The 10,000-nt window shown below is 39.1% G+C and overlaps 1 protein-coding gene across 1 annotated transcript in view; it reads left to right on the plus strand.

Annotated features, from left to right (window-relative positions):
• The window catches only part of LOC125046773 (protein sidekick-1-like), a 33,337-nt gene that overhangs the window by 9,442 nt on the left and 13,895 nt on the right, over positions 1-10,000 (plus strand). The window lies entirely within an intron of this gene.

Consider the following 10,000-nt stretch of genomic DNA (forward strand, 5'->3'; position numbering starts at 1 on the left):
ATTATTTCCATCAGCATGATTTTTTCTGTCATTGTCATTATCATCATTATCGTCATCATTTTCATTTTCAAGAAAATCTTTATCATCTTCACTAGCTATTTTCATCATTATTATTTCTATACACATTATTGCCTCTATACTAATTATTATCTTTATGCTAATAAATGCGATGACTATTATATTTTTCTTTTCTTACCATTTTTCATCCAAATCATCATCATCACCACCATCATCATCATGATCATTAAAGTCAGGATCATCATAATCATTATCATCAGTTGCACTTTCATTTAAAAAAAAAAATCCTCTCTAATTCTCATTACCATGAATATGATTATTATGATAACCGCAATGACTAAACTTTTCTACAAGCTTGTATCGCTTATATTTTTCCTCTACGTATCTCTCCATTAATTATTATTATTGTTATTATTATCATCATTATTATTAATATTACCATTACTATCTTCCTTTTCTGCATATTTCCATGCTTAGTTTATTTTGTTGTACGGTTGAGTGCCTAGTTAGTGTTAAGCACTTTGCATGCCTTCTCGCTTACAGCTGCCACCGCTAGCTAGCCTGGTGCGAAAAGGGAGCAGCTATGCATAAGACTCCCCTGTCAGCTTATAGCCTCTCCATCATCAAGACTTCTGCAGTGCCTCCTCGTGGCCACCCAGGGAAACTAGGTACCTTGCGGTCCTAGGCTGAACTGTGGATGCTCTTGGAGCAGCAGGAGGTACGGAGTCATGGCCCACCTGCATGTGGATACGCCCTGGTTTCTACTAACTCCTGCCCCCGTGCCCCCTGGGTTTAATGGGCGGCTGTGGGGAGGCAGGCCTTGCCAGTCTGCTCCCCCGAGATAACCACTGACAACGAAGCATATAGTTGTTGATGCTGGGGGGGAGGGGGCTAAAGTCCCTCCCACCCAGCAAGAACGGCGGGTTGTGGGTCCCTATGGGTTGGCGACCGCTAGGACTCGGGTGGGGGGAGGGGATTGCCCGTCATCCCATCTGGGTCCCAGCGGCCGCCAACCTGGCGTGATGCTTGTGGGGGAAAGCCCCAGGGAGCCTTGCAGGCGGATTATGAAACCTGCAGCCAGCCAACCTTCTCTATATGAGGCGGTGTCGGTAGGGGTGGCAGAGGTGGTGCCCAGGCCGGAGTAGCTGCCCTCGATAGTAGAGGTCACTCCAGTCAATAAGTGTATTATGGTATTAAGACTGAAGCTTTCACTTGGCTTCATGTCTCTTATTGCTGTATACGCTCCTACAGATGTATATAAACTTGAGGTGAAAGAGATGTTTTACGCCAAACTTGCATCTGTGGCAGACAGTTATCCTCGGTGAGATATTCGTATTGTTCTGGGTGACTTCAATGCGGTATCCGGCTGCAATCAAGCTGGCTATGATATGTCTGTCGGTCCTCGTGACTCAGGAGCTGATGCTGACAGCAAGAATAGCCTCATTTCCATAACTTTGCTAGGTCCCAGAAATTGAGGATTTCTGGTTCCTAGTAACAGTGTTCTGACCCGCATCATTGGACTTGGTACAGTGATACAGGTAGTGTGGCCAAGGAGATTGACCACATCCTCGTTAGCACTCAGTGGAGGATCCTCCAGAGCTGCAGGGTGTATTGAAGTGCCGAGTTCTGTGGAACTGATCATAGATTAGTTGTGGCTACTCTCCGGGTCCACTTTAGAACCCCCGTCGCCCAAATGAACACCATAGGGTGTTTCATTTGGAAACATTGAGGGAGGACGAGTGTGCCTGGGGGTTTGCTGAGGCTATTATTTGACATCTCACAGCACTCGAGGGCCTGACAGACCCTGTTCTTATGTGGGATACCTTCAAGCATGAAACGCTTGATGCAGCTCAGGAATCCATTGGTGAACGCCCAAGAACAAGACAAAATTCCATCTCGCAGAAGACACTGGAAGCCACAGATGCTTGTCATGTGGCTCGATTGTCAGGGGATCGCAACTTGCACCGCTCTCTGGTGCACAGGACTAGGTCACTGTTGAGAAGGGATAAGGAACAGTTTATCAGTAATCTTGTAGAGGAGGTCGAAAGCCATCTCTTAGTAAATGACCTTCGTCCTGCCTACCAAGCCTTGAGAAAGTTGATTCCAAGCCCTCCTCACAGATGACTGCAGTCCGCTCGGCAAGTGGCCAGATAATCTGAGATCCTGATGGGGTGCGTGTGCATTGGGCTGAGTATTTTGAGCAGTTGTATCAGGTTGATCCACCAACAGTTAACATGAATGCGGGTAAAGTTGAGATTCCTCTACCAGACCCACCCATCAGCGAGGATCCACCCTCCCTGACTGAAGTTAAGGGGGCGATCTCCAAGCTGAAAAGTAGTAGAGCAGCAGGTGTTTGTGACATCCCAGCTGAATTGTTAAAGGCTAGTGGAGAACCTATGACAAGAGGCTTGCCTGCAGTCCCATCTGCCATCTGGCAGACTGGTACCATTCCCCCTGACCTGCTGAAGGGTGTGGTCATCCCTCTCTGGAAGGGGAAAGAGGATCGTCGGGACTGCAGCAATCACCGAGGCATTACAATACTCAGTGTACCAGGCAAGGTACTCACATACATCCTACTGAGACGTATCAGAGACCCCCTGCTGAGGCATCAAAGGCCGGAGCTATCTGGATTCACTTCACACACACACTAGACTGCATACTGGCGCTTCGAGTCATGAGTCGTGAGTTTGAACATGAGCTGCTTGCAGCCTACATTGACCTCAAGAAGGCGTTTGATGTGCATCGCGAATGACTCAGGAGATCCTGAGGGTAAGAGGAATTCCAACAAGGATTGTTGGATTAATAGCAAACCTGTATACAGGCATTGTAAGCGCTGTAAAGTGTGGTGGGGGCCTGTCGAGCTTCTTCCCTGTTAGTTCAGGCATGAGGCAAGGCAGTGTTCTTGCACCAACACTTTTCAACACTTGCATGGATTGGATACTGGGTAGAGCTACTGTCCAAAGTCACTGTGGAGCAACTCTGGCCAATATCAAGGTTACAGACCTTGACTTTACTGATAATGTTGCCATTCTGTCTGAATCTCTGGAAACCCTAGTGGTGGCTCTTGATGCATTTAGCAATGAAGCGAAGCCACTGGGGCTAGAGGTCTCCTGGACCAAGACCAAGATACAGGATTTTGGGGGCCTACTAGGAGACCCTGTGCAGTCAGTACGTGTTTGCGGTGAAAACATCAAAGTCACAGAGAGTTTTATATACCTCGGTAGTGCAGTTCACGACTCTGGGCTGTCAGACCAGGAAGTCAGTAGACAGATTAGCCTGGCAGCAGAGTATTTGGACCAAGCATCGTGTTTTCAAGGCCCTGATACTGCCATTTTACTATATAGTAGCCACTTGGCTCGATTCCCGCAGGATGACCCTGCCCATCAGGTTGTCTCTGTCCGTGACAACCCTGGGTGGAGGAGGCCTGTGGGACGACCGAGAAGGTCGTGGCTTGGGCAGATCGGTCGTGAGGTACTAGAGATGGGCCGGGCCCCTGCCTGGCGGCTCGCCACGAGGGACCCTCGTAGGTGGAAGCAAAGAGTGGATGCGGCTATGCGCCCCTGCCGGCGTTACCTCCCAAATGATGATGATGATGAGTCTCGCTAGTGTGTGATTTCATTTTGTGCTTTTGCTTTTACGACTTGAGCCTTTGCTGCAATGAAGGAAAACATTCTCTTTCCTTCCTATTTTTTTTCTTTCTTTGTTTTTTTTTGTATTTGTATATATCCTCACCTATAAGCGTTATCATTGTAATAATTTTTATTTTAAGGTTTTGGTAAGGAATATAATCATTATTCCTTCCTGTGTCAAATTTCTACATCCCTTTGTTCTACTTCTCTCTCGCTCGTACGTTCATCCTTAGTTTCTCTCTACCTCTTTCTCTCCATTCCATATGCACTCTCTTTATCCCATTCCCGGTCACTATCGTTGTACCTCTTTATTTTTCTTATAGTTTCTAATATTCACACACATCTCTCTCTCCCACTCCCACTCCCTTATACTTATCTCTCCCTCCCCCACTTCTCTCTACCTCTTTCTCTCCATTCCATATGCACTCTCTTTATCCCATTCCCGGTCACTATCGTTGTACCTCTTTATTTTTCTTATAGTTTCTAATATTCACACTCACCTCTCTCCCTCTCCCTCACTCCCTCCCTCACACTCATCTCTTTTTCTCTCCGTCTTCTCGCTTTCCCCTCGCACACAATACTCTCCCTCTTCATCCCTCACACACACTTCTCTCCCACTCCCTCTGTTCCTCTCCCGTCCTCTCACACACCTCTCTCCCTTTCCCTCTCCCTCCCTTCACACACACCTCTCTCTTTCTCCCTCCCTTCACACACAACTCTCTCCCTCTCCCTCTCCTTCTCCCTCCCTTCACACACACGCCTCTCTCCTTCTCCCTCCCTTCACCCACATCTCTCTCTCCCCCTCTCCGTCTCCCTCCCTTCACTCACAGGCCTCTCTCCTTCTCCCTCCCTTCACACACATATCTCTCTCTCCGTCTCCGTCTCCCTCCCTTTACTCACACGCCTCTCTCCCTCTCCCTCCCTTTACACACATCTCTCTCTCTCTCTTGTCCCACAGAAACCTCGATAATAGACCACAGCCCAAACAGCAGTTCCAGGAACACTTACGTGCATCTGCAATCAAGCTTACTGCCTCTCGCTGTCATGCCTTGCAGAGAAAAACTAATTGCAAAGTCTCGGGAGAATATGGTGTAACTTTTACTTCTTCTTTTTTTCTCTCAGTTTATTAGTTTATTATGTTTATCATTATTATTATCATTATTGTTATTAATATTTTTTTATTATCACTGTTATTATTATTATTATTACTATTACCATTATTATTGTAACTTCATTGTTATTATTCTTAATGCGATGATTATCATCATTGTTGTGATACCTTATTATTTGTTTTCATTATTGGTATTGTTATTGTTGTTGTTATTATAATTGTTATTATTATTATCATTATTATTAGTAGTAGTAGTAATATTATTATTATTACTATAGCTATTATTATTACTATTATTATTGCTATTATTATTACCATTATTACTGTTATCATTATTATTACTTTTATTATGATTGATACTGTTATGATAGTACTAATGATTATCATTATTATTATCAATACTATTATTATTATAATCATCATTATTGTTGTTACTATTATTATTATCATTATTATCATCATTATTATTATTATCATTATTATTATTATTATTATAATTATTATATTTATTGTTTTTATTATCATCACTAATTTTATTATCACTGTTTTGAATGTTATCATTATTATTATTACTATTATCATTATAATTATTTTTATCATTATCTATATTATTATAACTATTATCATTATTGTTATCATTATAATTCTTATTGCTATTACAATTGTTATGATTATCATTTTATTATCATTATTACTATCATTATTATCGACATTGTTATTGTTATCATTATAATTATTATCGTTATTGTTATTGTTATCGTTATAATTCTTATTGCTATAACTATTGTTATTATGATTATTTTTTTAATTATCATTATTACCATGATTATCGTTACGCGTAGTAGCGTTAGTAGCAGTACTATCACTATCATTTTGTTTCGCCATATACATCTGTGCCTTTAAGATATTTCGCCATTTTCCCCGTATTTCATCGCCTGCGTTATTGCCATTCCCGAAGTATCAATAAATCAGAGAAAACTCGATACATTTGCATATGAATTATGACAGGGCGAAAATAAGTGAGATATAAACTCATTTATATTCGGAGGAACACTTAATAATATTTGGAAGTAAAATCATAGTGGTGTATATATATTGTTTATGTATATAGGTATATTCATGGATATATGTGCATTGCGTGTATATTTGAGTGTGCGTGTATTTGTATATATTTGTATATATTTGTATGTGTAGGGGTAGGTAGTTGTTTGTTTGTTGGGTAAGTGTGTATGCCTATGATTTGTTTTTAAGTGTGTATGTATCTGCTTATGCAAGTATGCATCTGTTTGTGTTTGTATGAATATATGTATACATGTATATACTTATGAGCATATACATATATGTATGCCTGTGTTATTTATGTGCGTCTGCAGGTTACATAAACCCTTTCAAAACCCAACCTCATTACTACCAAAAGTGAGAGCTACAAATAAACTCCAAGTATCAACACAAACCAAGCTACACACAAACGAATGGAACACAGCCTCTGACAGTCCTCGTGGAAATAAAACTTTTATTAATCCTCTGAGGTCGGCCTCCAACGTGTAGTATTTTCCTGTTATGTAAAAACTCTGAAATGCGATGTCAGTTATCAGAAGACTGAAAATATCCGTTGACGCCAGCATTACCTTTGTAGTAAAAATAATGATAATAATAAAAGATTAATAAATTAAAAATAAATCATAGGTATATCCACATAGGACCTTATTTAAAATGGACTGCTTTATTCTATCTTTTTTCGGTTCTCTAAAATAATAAAAGTGACAGAGAGAGATTGAGAGAAAGAGAGAGAGAGAGATTAAGAGAGAGAGAGAGAGAGAGAGAGAGAGAGAGAGAGAGAGAGAGAGAGAGAGAGAGAGAGAGAGAGGGGGGGGGGGGGGGGAAGAAAGAGAGAGAGATTGAGAGAGAGAGAGAGAGAGAGGGGGGGGGGGGAGAAAGAGAGAGAGAAAGAGAGATTAAGAGAGACAGACAGACAGACAGACAGACAAAGAGAGATAAACGACAAACAGACAGACAGACAAAGAGAGATAAACGACAAACAGACAGACAGACAAGCAAAACCAAGCCGTGTGAACAACCCCATCTCCTCAGCATTTCCCTAAGAAGACCCCAGACGGAAGGCGAATAATTTATAGCGAGGGAGAAGAATATCTTTTTTTTTTTCAGAAGGGGTGGGGGTGGGGGGTAGGGGGACGAATGGAGCGGCTGTCATGGTACGAATGGCTTTGGGCTTTTTAGGCTTAGAGGCTTAGCTTGTCACGGAGATACAGTGTTTGTGCCTAGGTGTTGGGGCAATGTGTGTTTGTTCTATTTCTGTGCTTTGTTAAAGTGTTTGTTTATGTTTTTTTTTTTTTTTTTTTTTTTTTTTTTTTTTTTTAGATATTTTGTTGATCTTTCTTCTTCCAATCCGTTCCATTTTTGCTTTTTATTCTCTCTTTATCTTCTTCTCCCTCCCTTCTCTCTCTCTCTCTCTCTCTCTCTCTCTCTCTCTCTCTCTCTCTCTCTCTCTCTAACTCTCTCCCTCCCTCCCTCCCTCCTCCTCTCTCTCTCTCAAATTTGCATCTCATCTCTCTTCGATACTGAGGTACATAAGATAACGTACTTAAGAAACTTTACGAAATATGCATGCTAATGGTCGGAATTTACATTTCCAGTACTCATTATGATAATTTCTACTAGTTATAACAATCGTAAACTTACTGCTGTTTTTCCTGTCATTCTTTCATAACTTTCTTCTTTTCGCTTCTATCGAGATCTACTTTTTTATAATTTCTTTATTTGTAGTAGTATCGATAGCATTGCTATAGTTAATATCATTACTATTGTCATCATTATTTTGCTACTGCTATTGCTATTACTATTAACTATCATTACTATTCTATCATCATTATCCTCATCCTCATCATTGTTATTTTCATCACCATTATCATCATCATTATCATCTTCATCATCATCATCATTATCACGTCATTCCATTCCATCTTACGAAGAACAATATGAAATTAACCCGTTCGCGACAGGGCATGTCACGTACGTCCATGCCATGCCCACTGTGAGTTTACTTGTTTAATTGGTTTTACACATAGATGGCTACACTTGTACTAAGGCACCAATGAGCCAATTATTAATGTCATTAACATTATTGTGAGTATAAATATAACTTTCCCCATCCATATCATTATCAACATTACCCAACAACATTAACTTTTCTCTACAAAAATGCCTGTCTCGCCCGTCTACACTTTTCTTTAATTTACGAAAATATCTTATTTTGCTATTACTTATGTTTACAACGTTATGCTAGTAATAATGTTTATAATAAAAATAATCAAGGAAAGGTGAAACCAGGTAAGGCAGAGCCATCTATGTGTAGAGACATTTCACAAAAAAAAAAAAAAAAATAATAATAATAAGCAAAGCATTTTCCCCTTTTTTTATTCATTTCCCCCGCAATTATCAGTGCCATTTTCAATACTTTGCAGATCCTTTTCATAACCACTCTTATAATAATTACACACTTCCTCAGAGTCATCATCATTAATGCCATTAACATTATTGTTAATATAAATATAACTATCATTATCAACATTACCCAACAACATTAACTTTTCTCTACAAAAATGCAAGAAACTTTATCCAACATCTTTATCTCTCAAAAATATTCCTTTCCCTTTTTATTTCTAACAGTAAAATAACCCACACGAAATCCTCCATGAATTCTTCAATTAAATTATTATTTCTTATTATGATGATTATCGTTTTTTTTTTTACGAAGGATGATCACACACTTTCAGTCTTAACTACTGCAGATACTTGTGAGGACAATTATGTACGTAATTATGGGTGACTTTACGAGACTCATTTCCATAAACATTCTGTGGTCGAGCGCTTTTTGGATTCATTCACTTGGGAAAGTTATATTTATTGCGTGAGGAATGTCACGACACGTCTGGGAAATCCAGTATTCGGTGCGACTCACATTTTTGATGGTTGATATATTAACTCCTTGTCTATGTTTATATCTGTTTGTCCTTACCTCTATCTATCTTTCTATCTGTTTATCTGTCTTTCTATCTGTCTTTACTTTTGTTTATCTTTCTCTCTATCTGACCTTATCACTGTCTATCTTTCTAGCTGTCTTTATCTTTGTTTATCTTTCTCTTTATCTGACCTTATCACTGTCTATCTTTCTAGCTGCCTTTATCTCTGTTTAGTTATATATGCACCCAGACACAACCCAGCCAATTTTCTTAATTAACAATCGTTTTGCTATGAGAAAGTCCTATTGTGTTATGCTACAGACAACCTTCAAATATGATAGCACACAATTGACAAAATAATCCTATTTGAATGATTACGTTATAACAAAATAAAACGACGAGTAACACTGTTATGCTGAATCAGAAACGTATTGTCATGAAATAGCATAGGATTTTGCCATTGCATAACAATACAAAAAGATAACATCACAGCGGGCGGAATGGACAAAATTGTTTAGCAGGAGATGAAACGGTTAAGATGAAAGCCGCCATTATGTTCCAATTGCACAGTATGATTAACTGTATAAAAGGGAAACGCGAAATATCAACAAATTATTTTTGGTTAATTCATGTCTAATATTAAAATCAACCAAATGAATAGAGTTTGTATTGTATTCATTACATATGTTTTCGATGATTGTAAATAATACAAAAATATTCATAAGGACATTGCAATGCTTCTATTCTAAACATTGTCAAAGCTCATACTGGTGATGAATGTATATGCCATTTGTAATTAAACTATTATCCTGTACCGTTCACGCTGATATTGGACGTTAAAAAAACAACAAAAGAAAAAGCAAAAAAACAGGGGAAACAAAAATGAACGAAAATTAAAGTATTATTATTATTTTTTTTTTTTCCCCCTCTTATACTTTCCGCCTTCAAAAAGAACACGAAAAGTAGATGATGACGATGAAGAATAAAAAGAAGAGGAAGAGAAAGGGGTAAAGAGGGAGAAGAAAGAAAATAGGAAGAAGAAAATAAGAAGATGAAGAGGAAGACGACGAACATAATGATGGCGATGAAGAAAAAAAAAATACAAAGAAGACGAAGAGGAAGAAAAGAAGATTAGGAGGAAGACGAAGATATATACGAAAAATATGAAGAAGAGAAAGAAGGAGAGGAATAACAAAAAATAAACAAACAAATACAGCAGCTATAACAAAAATAAAATAAAAGATACGAAGGAGTTGAAAAAT

Source organism: Penaeus chinensis, chromosome 39, assembly GCF_019202785.1.
Source record: "Penaeus chinensis breed Huanghai No. 1 chromosome 39, ASM1920278v2, whole genome shotgun sequence".
Classification (NCBI taxonomy): Eukaryota; Metazoa; Arthropoda; class Malacostraca; order Decapoda; family Penaeidae; genus Penaeus; species Penaeus chinensis.